General features: G+C 40.8%; 1 protein-coding gene across 6 annotated transcripts in view; it reads right to left on the bottom strand.

The window, feature by feature from the left end:
- Positions 1 to 12,293, bottom strand: part of LOC143963018 (long-chain fatty acid transport protein 2-like) — a 252,239-nt gene that overhangs the window by 167,998 nt on the left and 71,948 nt on the right. For 3 of the 6 annotated variants that reach the window (XM_077472558.1, XM_077472560.1, XM_077472559.1), the window contains exon 2: positions 630 to 771. The exons of the other annotated variants lie outside the window; for them this stretch is intronic. The gene's annotated coding sequence lies outside the window, so the exon portion shown is untranslated. The remainder of the gene's footprint in view (positions 1 to 629; positions 772 to 12,293) is intronic. 6 annotated transcript variants of the gene reach the window in all.

Consider the following 12,293-nt stretch of genomic DNA (forward strand, 5'->3'; position numbering starts at 1 on the left):
ATCTCCCCGTTCTTGGGCTCCGTGACACGATCATGGGTTCCCCCGCGGCAATCGAGTCCACGGGACCCGCGACCACAGTCACGGAGCTCTCGGCCAGCGCGTGCATGCACGGCAGGCAATTCAAAGTAACGTACGGGTAAACATCCCTTGTAATAGAAAAAAGCATGACAGGACCTCTTAAATATGAGATCTGGGGTCAAAAAGTCCTCAGATTTCATATTTAGACTAAAATACAATACAACAAAAATTTATATTGTTGACCTTTTACCCAGCAATTGTATGGAGACGGGTGGGGGCCATCTTCCCCTCACTCGTCTCCATACTGAGCCATCGCCTCCGCCACTGCCAACAGCTCCGCTAAGTGGCGGATGGTACTGGATTGCAGCCGGAGGGGGGCCCCTCTCTGAATCCGCTGCAGAGACTACTTTTATTTTGTAGAGGACTGCCCGCTGAAGAAGGGGATGCAGAGGTTATGGCAGCTAGCTTCTGCCATAACAACGATATCCTCCTTCAAACAGCTGCCGTAAAACTGCGGCGGGTGGTCCGTAAGTGGTTAAAGGGGTTCAAAAGGTTTGTTATTTATTTTCTAAATAGGTTCCTTTAAGCTAGTGCATTGGTGGTTCACTTACCTTTTCCTTCGATTTCCCTTCTAAATGTTTTTTTTCTTTGTTTTCTTTGTCTGAATTTCTCACTTCCTGTACCTCCTCATTAAGCTGTTCAGTAAGCTGTTCTGGCTGTCTAAACCCCGCTCGGATGATGGTGTGAAGTTTACTGAGGAGAAAGAGGAAGTGAGAAATTCAGACAAAGAAAAAAAAGCTTAAAGGAACCTATTTAGAAAATAAAGAATGATCCTTTACAACCCTTTTAAGATTTGGGTATTCTTAGGTAAAAAGTTTGCTTCATAATAACCATGTTCAATTAGGTGTCCATTTACAAAGCAGTGGAAAATATATTCTCCGGCATTTACAGAGGAGATCTCGCTTCTGTGAGTGCCAGTTTATGAAGTGGTGTAGACTGCTTCTCCTTTTTTGAAGTGAAGCGATCTACAAATGCTTCAAACAGTGGAGAACGCCCCCCTAATACTGTGATCTCATGAGACATAATAAGATTACAGTACCAGAAATTCACTGAAACACTGAGGTGTTCATTTATTAAGCAGTGATAAATTATCACTGCTCAGTACACAGACAGACGGCCCACCTCATGTTAATAAAATAAATAGTCCCCAACATTATGTGTATATATATATATATATATATATACATATATATATATATATATATATATATACATATATATAGATAGATAGATATATTCTCCTAAGTGCAAGTGTCCAAATTGGGACCAATTAGCCATTTTCCCTCCATGGCATCATCTGACTCGTTAGTGTTACAAGGTCTCAGGTGTGAATGGGGAGCAGGTGCATTCAATTTGGTGTTATTGCTCTCACTCTCTCATGCTGGTCACTGGAAGTTCAACATGGCACCTCATGGCAAAGAACTCTCTAAAGGGTCTGAAAAAAAGAATTGTTGTTCTACGTAAATATGGCCTGGGCTATAAGAAGATCTCCAAGACCCTGAATCTGAGCTGCAGCATGGTGGCCAAGACCATACAGTGGTTTGACAGGTCAGGTTCACTCAGAACAGGCCTCACCATGGCCGACCAAAGAAATTGAGTGCACATGCTGAGCGCCATATTCAGAGGTTGTCTTTGGGAAATAGACATATGAGTGCTGCCAGCATTGCTCATAGTTGCCAACATTGTAAAAAAAAAATTCGGGACACTTTTTGGGCAGTAGGCGGAGTCGTAGTATAATTAGGGGGGGGCATGCATTTATAGGTGTGGCATAAGAAAAGGTAAAAATGTGGCCCGGGACAAACCGAATTTCCGGGGACAAAATTAATTCGGGACAAATGTCCTAATCCCGGGAATGTCCCGGGAAATTTGGGACAGTTGGCAACTATGATTGCTGCAGAGGTTGCAGGGGTGGGGGGTCAGCCTGTCAGTGATCAGAACATATGCCGCACACTGCATCAAATTGGTCTGCATGGCTGTCATCCCAGAAGGAAGCCTCTTCTACAGATGAAGAAAAAAGCCTGCAAAAAGTTTGCTGAAGACAAACAGACTAGGGACATGGATCACTAGAGCTTTCTTTTGGTGGAATTAAATTACCACTTGGTTTTACATTTTTTGCTAAATAAACAAAAAAAAATGCTGAAAATTTTGAAAAAAAAACACACATTTAATTATTTCTGTTTTAAGCTTCTTTTGCAAATAAAATAATCTTTCTTCATAGATTTAAGCCAAACTGTATTCTGCTACATTTCTTTGGTGAAAATGACCCAAATTGCTGTTTATTATTCAGTCTGTTGGAAAGTTATAGAGTCCACAAACTATGGTGTACTTCAAAAAAACTTGACATGCCTCTTACTAAATACATTGGAATGTCTACTTTCCAAAAAGTGGTAATTTGGGGTATATTTGTACTGTCTAATCAAGAAATCAAGAAATTAGATATGCTTTTAGTACATCATGACTGAGGGATTTTCAAATATAGTGTGTGTATATAATATATACATACATACACAGTATCTCACATAAGTGAGTACACCCCTCACATTTTTGTAAATATTTTATTCTATCTTTTCATGTGACAACACTGAAGAAATTACACTTTGCTACAATGTAAAGTAGTGAGTGTACAGCTTGTATAACAGTGTAAATTTGTTGTCCCTTCAAAATAACTCAGCCATTAACCATCCTGGTGGTATGATTATGTCAGATTTTTTTTCCAGTGGCATACCCTTTTCATTATCTAGAAGTTGTTGGTCACATTCCACTGGACTACCTTGTCCAAGTCTTGATCTGAGATAAAAAGTATAATAATAATAATCTTGGTTTCATTTTTAGCTTTTTTTTTTTTTTTTTTAACAAGACTTTGACAGGTTTTTTTTCTGGAGTTTCCAGTTGCCCAGGTTTGCAGAAATTCTTTACTACACCCCACCCAGGTCAGCATACCTCCCACCAATTGTCTTCCCTCTAATGTATAGAAAACTTGCAGCACAGGTTTTATGCAGAATTTCAAATATTTGGAATTTTGAAGAACTTCAGGAACAACATGTTCATTTAAAATCTGCTGGACACAAGACACATCGTTAAAGTGGGGTACCCCCTAAAAAAAAAAAATTAAAAGTCAGCAGCTACAAATACTGCAGCTGCTGGCTTTTAATAATCGGACACTTACCTGTCCCGGGTTCCAGCGATGCGGGGGAACGAAGCCCCCCCCTCGCTCCCCGCTCCGCTCGCGGCGCCGTCATGCATACTGTGGGCACCCGGCTGTGGCTTCACAGCCGGGCACCCACTGCGCATGCGCGAGCGGCGCAGGGCGCCGTGATACGCCGTACAGTCACCTGGGACACGTGACAGGTCCCAGGTGAATGTGCGGCGCGAGGGGAAGTGATGTCACCAGCCCGGGCAATGAAGAAGGCAGACTACGAGGGACCCCCTAGCAACCGGTATTTAGAGGGGAGTAAAAATTTTTTTTTTTGCCAATTATTTTTTTTTGATTTTTTTAAAGATTTTTAAGTAGTTTTATTTTTTGGGGGGCAACTCCACTTTAAAGTACAACTAAAGGCAAAACTTTTTTTGTTTGTTTTCAATAGAGTGGAGAAGGATTAGAACATCTGTCATTTTCTACTGCTCACTGTACCTCCGTTAGGGAGAGTCACCCTCTCCATTTGTCCTGTTTACCATTATCAATAAAAGTGAAAGAAAATCACAAATTTTGGGTTGTTCCCAGAAAATTAATAGAGGGGAACTCTTCCAATGGAGGCACCAGTTCTGGTGACCTGGAGGGTCCCCAAGATTCCCTTAATTTGAGGGGATTTCCTCTCACTTCCTGTTTGGCTTTGGGACAGGAAGTAAAGAAAAATCTCTGCAATGAAACAAAGATGGCGAAAAAGAGGTGACAGGGGTTATTTTCCTCCCTTACTCTATCAAAAATGAAAAGAAAAGTTTTGCCCATAGTTCTAATGTAAGGGTAATGAAGTGTATGCCACCTCCTGGATCACTGGCTGTTTTTTTTATTTTATTTTTTTTACAATTTACACTTTTGTTCATGCCCCCAAGTATAGTTCTTGATATTCCCCTTCCGAAGGAACTCTCCTAAACTCCTTCCTTCTTTTGCACCCCCCTCCATTGACTCTCTTAAACTCAAGCCACAAGGTTTGTCATTCCCCATGGCCCCCCCAGGCACTTTCTCGACTTGTCCATTCACAGAACGCTTTGTATTCTGGAAACCATGCAGAATAGAAAGCACGCTGTGGCTGAAAAGTACAGCCAGCGATCTAAGAGGTGGCATGTACCTCATTACACTTGACTATTTTTTACCCAACAAACTTTTTTGTTTTTTTCTTAACGTTCTTATTGAAATTATAAATTTTAAGTGTGGAGAGGGAGTAGAACACCTGTCAAGTTTTATGGTCGTTTGTGCCCCCGATAGGGAGATTCACCCTATTTATCTCTATCACAGAGCTTAAAGTAAAAGAAAATCCCAACTTTTAGATTGTCGCCAAAACTGGAATGTAGTGCAAATCTTTCCATGATGGCACTAGTTCCAAGCACCAAGGGAACAACTAAGAGTTCCCTCACTTGAGGGATTTCCTCTCACTTTTTGTTTTATCTATGGGACAGGAAGTGAAGGGAAATCTCTACAATGGGACACAGATGGCAAAAGCTGACAGGAGTTATAACCCTAAAAAATAGTTGTGTTTTTAGTTCTACTTTAACTAGTAATATTGTAATCTGATAAAAAGGGTATAATCTCTAGTAAGCTGACTTATTATTGGACCCTGGCATTCAAACCTCAGCTAAAACAGGTCTCATATCCGTTTTCCAACTTGCCTTAAGCAAGCTACACATTATAACATTTTCTAATTCAATTTCCTTTACATTTACCTTCAACTATGTAGTGCAGGGGCCTGCCTGATTGCATACAATTTGAAAATGTTTAGGTTTGACCTCACATTATATATGTTTTGTTTTTAAAGCTTTAGATTTCTTTGATCAACGCTGAATTTCTTTCATATACAAGCATTACTTATCACTACTAAGGAGAGGTTATTGCTACATGGAGCAAAGAGCATCAGTGTTGTTCCTATATATTGCTCATAGTTCTTTGATCGGATGTGATTGGACTGCATATGAACAGCCCGATTGCAGTAAATAACGTTTTAGATATGTTACATTTAATGTAGTTAGAGTACAATAAAATAAGAGGGAGATGCTGAAAAAATTTGAACCATTAACGCTATTCAGCAAATGTTGCAATTGTGCTAGTGTCAGACGGATCACCTCATTTACTTTCTGGTGAGCACTTGCTACCTACCTACTGCAAACAGAAACACACACTCACCTTCATTGTAGAGCATAAACCTCAAGATGCCAGCATGTGACACTTTTATGTTCTTCTAGAACCTATGTGTCAAACACAAGGCCCGCGGACTAAATGCAGCCCGCTAGGCCATTTCATGTGGCCCTTGCAGCTGCAGCACCCCATTTCTGTCCATCTCCACCTTGTCTCAGCAGTTGGCAGCAGAGAGGAGGACAGAACTCCTCCACCAGATTCTGCGCTTCTCCATGCAGCCAGCCCTCCTCTGGTCTTCCTCCAGACCCTGCTGCACTTTCTGCTTCCCAGCTAAGCCCCCAAATTCTTCCAGGAAACAGCACAAGATAAGGGGGTGCACTGTGATGTAAGGGACGGTGGGGGGCTCTTGACTTTAATGGTGGGGGGGGCTCTTGACATGTGATGTAAGGGGGGTGGGGTGCTCTGGGCATCTAGTCTTACACATACAACTCATTGTGATGCTCAGTTTAAACTTCAAGTCATCTTCATCATGTCTAGATGCTTAAATGCACTGAGTTGCTGCCATGCGATTGGCTGATTAGCTTTTTGGCTTACCAAGCAATTGAACAGGTGTACCTAATAATGTGGCCGGTGAGTGTATTGTGCACATTCACAAAAGTCCCTGCCTTCCATGAGCTTACAATCCGAGGTCCCTAACTCCCTTCCAATTACCCTACCAGTCCTTGGAGTGAAACTCACACAGGCACAGGGAGAACATCCAAACTCCAGGCAGGTAGTGTAGTGGTTGGGATTTGAAACCAACGACCCTACTGCTGCTATGTGGAATTGCTAACCAGTTGCATACGAGTGGCTTGGATTTTAGATCCTGGACATTCTACAAGCAAATTGGTTAATTTGTGGTCTCTGCTGGATAAGTTTTTATTTATTTATTAACCACTTGCTGACCGCCACGCGCCGATATACGTAGGCACAATGGCAGCGGTGGGCAAATGGGAGTACCTGTATGTCCCCTTTAATTGGTGGGGATATCGAGATTCCACACCCACCGTATGCAGAATGACCATGCCCGCGGGACCGGCAGACTCGATGTCCGCTGGTCTCCCGGCGATCATGTCATGGAGCCGCAGAATGGGGGAAGTGCCAATGTAAACAAGGCATTTTCTCGTTCTGCCTAGTGACATGACAGAGATCACTGCTCCCTGTCATTGGGAGCAGTGATCACTGTCATGTGAGTAGAAGTCCATCCCCCACAGTGAGAATCACTCCTTAGGACAAACGTAACCCTTTTATTGGCTGCTAGTGATTAACCCCTTCCCTGCCAGTGTCCTTTACACAGTAATTAGTGCATTTTATAGCACTAATCACTGTATAAATTACAATGGTCCTACAATCATGTCATAATGTCAAAAAATGATCCCCTATTTTGTAGGCGCTATAACTTTTGCGCAAACCAATCAATATACGCTTATTGCTTATATCGGCCTAAACTAATGTAGCGCCAGCTCCTCTATCTAAAATTACTAAAACCGCAGTTTGGTTTTGGACTTAATTATACCAAATTATGGTTTCAGTACCAGTCTAGCTGGATTGCACTGGGTTCTGCTTGACCACAGGTGTCACTGTCACTTCTGGCAAGTGTGAGAACGCAGTTTAGCTAGGCGCTTTGAGTGCCATTTTTTCTCAGAAATAGCCCAGTGGGAGAGTCATCCTGCTGTGAACTCTGGGAGAGGGTACTTAAGGTATTGACATCACATGCTTCTGGGTTTCCGATCCAGAAGATCTGTCTGTCTGTGTGGTCCTGGTCCTCCTGGCCAACCCCCATGGCCCTCATGGCCTGGGGTGCGGATCCATCCAATTCCGAGTCTCGGGGCTGGCTAGCCTGAGGCAAAGTAACTGTGAGGATTCAAAGGTGGTCTGGTGCCGTCTCATCTGTGGAGAGGCCCAGCAACTGAGGAAGCAACCAGGGGAGCACTCTTCAGGAGAAGGCTGCACATAAGGCTGGCTTCTATGAAAGAGCCTGGAGGCTTAGTTGAAAGACACCAGGTGAATGTACACTGATACGGTATCGCCGGACCGGCTGCGAGATACTGGTACCCTGTGAGGGCTCTCTAAATTTGTCTACATCCTTCATTTAAAACAAGTGTTCTACAACAAGTCCGTGGCAGAGACTTTGTTTAAGTGTTCTACATGCAAGTCTGTGGCAGAGGCTTTGCTTTATTTGAGCACTCTATCGGCTGCTAGGCCTAGTGAGAGGAGGTCTATCCGGTAGCTGTGAGAATCCAGCTGTGAGTGGCTATTTTCCGGATTTCTATAGTGAGAGACTTCCTATCTTGAGCAGCTCCAAGAGTATCTGAACTTTCTACCTAAACCCTCTGTCCTGTATTGAGAGACTGTATTTTGTCTACCTTTTCTGCAAATAAAAAACCCAAAAGTGGATCGAGTGTCAGTTTCTACAATTCTTTGGGCCATCTACCCCAGGAAACTCCTAGACGCATGCGAGGTCAAGAAGGTAACGGTAAGCCCAACAAAACCAGCCACTCCTTCAGGGGTCAGTGCTACACTAAGTTTGTTTTATATATTTTTGGGGGGAATATTTATTATAGCAAACAGTAAATAATATTACTTCTTTTCAAAATTGTCGCTCTTTTTTGTCTATAGAGCAAAAAATAAAAACCCACAGAGGTGACCAAATACCTCCAAAAGAAAGCTCTATTTGTGGGAAAAAAAAGGAGGTCAATTTTGTTTGGGTGCAATGTCGCACGACCGCACAATTGTCAGTTAAAGTGCCGAATCGCAAAAAGTGCTCTGGTCAGGAAGGGGGTAAAATCTTCCGGGGTTGAAGCGGTTAATTAATGCCCAAATGTTTTATTTGCAGTTGTGACCCTTTCTCTAGTACACTGACCTCAAATATTTTTACCTTTATTCATATGTAACTACTACAGCTTGCGTAAAAGCTGCAAGGTACTTACAGCTCCGGTTATGCAGACCTTTTGTTGAGTAATATAGGAAAAATTTTCCTTTCCTGCTTCTGGGTTAGAAAACCTACGGCATTGAGATTAGCTGCCTACGTGTTTAAAATAGTTATGATATCAAACTACCTGAGATGTTTCAAAGCCTGGGGTCTTCAATTCCTGTGGGGAAACACTAGAGGCACTCTAGTTGTGCTCTTGGTCAGCGACACTTCATATTAGCCTGGAATATTCATATGTAAAGTGCACCATGCGATCAGGTAACACCAGGCAACACAGAAAAAATATAGATTTCTAATGTACAACCAATATAATGTGTATGCTAGTTATTAAGAGCAAAGCATGTTATATGTTTTAAAACACAATCAATTTCAAGTTTACTTTAGGGCCGATTCACATTGGGATCATACAGGAATACATACTGCGTTCCTGTGCAGTGCGATTTTGCAGCCAGTTCACTTGAATGGGCTGAAATCTTACTGGAACATGGATAAAGTAGTGCATGCATTACATCAAATGAATAAATAAATAAACCTTGCTGAGCCAAAATCGCATTGTGCAGGAAACATGCATAGAACAGCCTTTCCAGCACCTACTGGTGTGAAAACGTCCCTTAACCACTAAGGACCAGGCCTCTTTTTCAGACTCGGTTTTTACAAGCTAAAAACATTTTTTTTTGCTAGAAAATTACTTAGAACCTCCAAACATTATACATCTTTTTTTTTTTTTTACACCCTAGAGAATAAAATGGCGGTCGTTGCAATACTTTCTGTCACACCATATTTGCACAGCGGTCTTACAAGCGCACTTTTAAAAAAAAAAAATACACTTTTTTTTGAAAAAATACACTTTTTTTTTATTAAAAAATTAAGACAACAGTAAAGTTAGCCCATTTTTTTTTACCTTGTGAAAGATAATGTTACACCGAGTAAATTGATACTCAACATGTCACGCTTCAAAATTGCGCCCGCTCGTGGAATGGCAACAAACTTTTATCCTTAAAAATCTCCATAGGCGATATTTAAAATTCTACCAGTTGCATGTTTTGCATTTTAGAGGAGGTCTAGGGCTAGAATTATTGCTCTCGCTGTACCAATTGCGGTGATACCTCACATGTGTAGTTTGAACACTATTTTCACGTATACGTTCGCTTCTGCGTGTGAGCTCGGCGGGACGGGGCGTGTTTAAAAAAAAAAAAAAAATGTTCTTATTTATTTTACCTTTTATTTTTTATTTTTACACGGTTTAAAACTAAATAAAAAATAGTGTCACTTTTATTCTTATTTACACGGAATGTAATAGATAAAAGCATGACAGGTCCTCTTAAATATGAGATCTGGGGTCAAAAAGTCCTCAGACGTCATATTTGGACTTAAATGCAAAAAAAATAAAAAAATTGTCATTTTGAAAAAAATGACACAAAAAATGTGCCTTTAAGAAGTATGGGTGGAAGTGACGTTTTGAGGTTGGTTCCGCCAAACTATGGTATGAAGACAGGTGGGGGCAATCTTCCCCTCACTCCTCTCCGTACCTAGCAAGGAGACACATGCGATTGCTTCCACGCTGCCGACAGCTCCGGTAAGCGGCGGAGGGCACTGGATCATGGCAGGAGAGGGCCCTCTCCCCCCACGATAAAAGTGATCTTGCAGGGAATCCAACGCAGAGACCACTTTTATCTTGTAGCCGAATACTGGGGTTATGGCAGCTAGCTGCTGCTATAACAACGATATCCGTCCCCAAAATAGGAACGTACATCGGCGTGCGGTGGTCGGCAAGTGGTTAAAGATATCTGTGAAATAAACTATTTACTGGACTCACATTCAACCCATCAACTGGGATAGCATTTAAAGTGGTTCTAAAGGTATAACAGTTTTACCTGAAAGGGTAACTCCACTTTTGTGGGGGAAAAAAATAGCAAATAACGGAAAAAATAATATAGTGTATACAATTGTGACACAAGTCATATTGTAATTGAATGCTATTAAAAAGGACCTTTCCTTTTCAATCTGCAGCACTGTCATTTTCTGAAAATGCAAGAAACATCATTTCCTGTTTTTGTGATTGGCTCACCAATTTTCCCAGAAGTCTGCACTAAGATACATGTCAGATATTAGGAATCCCCTGCAATAAAAATGTCATATTTGGTGAGATACCCCCAATTGGAAATCACATATAAAGGGATACAGGCTCTGCAGCTTTCCTCATTAGAGCCCTGCAAGTGCCACAGCTGATTGAGAACTATTAAACCACTCCCATTAGACTCACTTTCCCACATGGACACAGACAAACACACAGGGATGTCTTCTGAACAACAAAAGGTAGGAATCTGCAACAGTTTGTCAAAATCCTTGTAATGTTCATAGATCACCCAGAGGGGAATGTTTTTTGCTCAACAAAAGTGGAGTAACTCTAACAAATATCAGTAATACAAAAAATGATATGATTGATCCTAGCGCTCGGATTGGAAAAGAGGATTGCTGCACAAGAGCTGCTGTTCTAATTCAACAAAATATCTTAAAAGTATGCAAAGATGCGATCCCAACCACAGTTATAAACAGTACCTTAGCATTAACAGCGCTACGATCTATCAGTAAATAAATAAATGCAAAAAAAATATTATCACCAATGAAATGTATACTCAATACAATCAATTAGTAATATCTTAATAAATCAAAGTCCCAAAGGTACAGTCAAAAGTACATAAAGTGCTCCTGAGACCCTCAGAGGTATGGAAAATCCTTCACAGAGTATGCACCCACACCATACAGACGGAGAAACCTTGTACTCTAAGTGACCCCCTTTGGTTATGCACTTACCCCCTAAAGTTTTAATCATAGGCACGTCAAGATCCTCACAGCGTGCTCCTCGTACAGTTGTCATGGACTGAGGATCACACCCGCCAGAGCAATCCCAAAACAGGTCATCCAGGCATCCATTTTTCTTTTTAAGTTGGAAATTCACACTTGCAAAGATCTCACTTGTAATTACATTTTGCTTATCACCACGGTCGTGCAAAAAAAAAAAAAAACAAGGAGAATTCCATAGTGTAAACCTGTTTAATTCTTAAAATGCACTCCACACACACACACACAATAAAAATCTGCTTACATTATAAGTACATCACACTTGCAAAAAAACAAAGAGATAAGTGTCCAGCCGCGATTAGTCAAATCTCACCGATGTCTCGTCGTTGTTTGCAGGCTGCTAGACAAGCGTGGAGAGTCCCGGGATGACTCGCGCTAAAGCTCGAACACGGGGCAGCTGCATGTCTATGCATTGTGATAAGCAAAATCTATGGTGTGGGTGCATACTCTGTGATGGATTTTCCATTCCTCTGAGGGTCTCAGGAGCACTTCATTCACTTTATGAACTTTTGACTGTACCATTGGGACTTTGATTTATTAAGATATTACTAATTGATTGTATTGAGTATAAATTTTATTGGTGATCATTTTTTTTTGCATATATTTATTTTAGGGCTGTTACTGATTAAAATTTTCATGTTCAATTAATTGATTTTTTTAAATCCGTTAATCGACTAATTTAGATGAATTATAATGCACATACAGATCCAACTACTTTTAGCTGATCTCCTTGCATTGCAACTCTGCATTAGTCAGTGGTACCGGTAAATGTGGTACACACTATATACAATCACCCGATACTAGTTTTCACAATCCACGACTTAACTTCACAGTTTACACAAATACATTTTAAATTCAAACTGTAGCACTGACCTAAGTAATTTTTTTTTATTACACTTTAAGAAAAACTTAGAAATTTAGTTCAACTTTAATTATAAAACTTATCTAGTATATTGGCTGTCAGTCACTTTATAGTAGGCAAGTAGGCATCACTTTAGCCAGTAAAGCAGACATACCATACCATTTTTTTTTTTTTTTTTATTACAATGTTAAAAACTGAATTTTTTTATTTATTTTTTATTTTTTTACACGTCT

The sequence above is a fragment of the Lithobates pipiens genome, unplaced genomic scaffold (genome assembly GCF_037356315.1).
Source record: "Lithobates pipiens isolate NorthernLeopardFrog02 unplaced genomic scaffold, aLitPip1_a1.2 Scaffold_8, whole genome shotgun sequence".
Taxonomy (NCBI): Eukaryota; Metazoa; Chordata; class Amphibia; order Anura; family Ranidae; genus Lithobates; species Lithobates pipiens.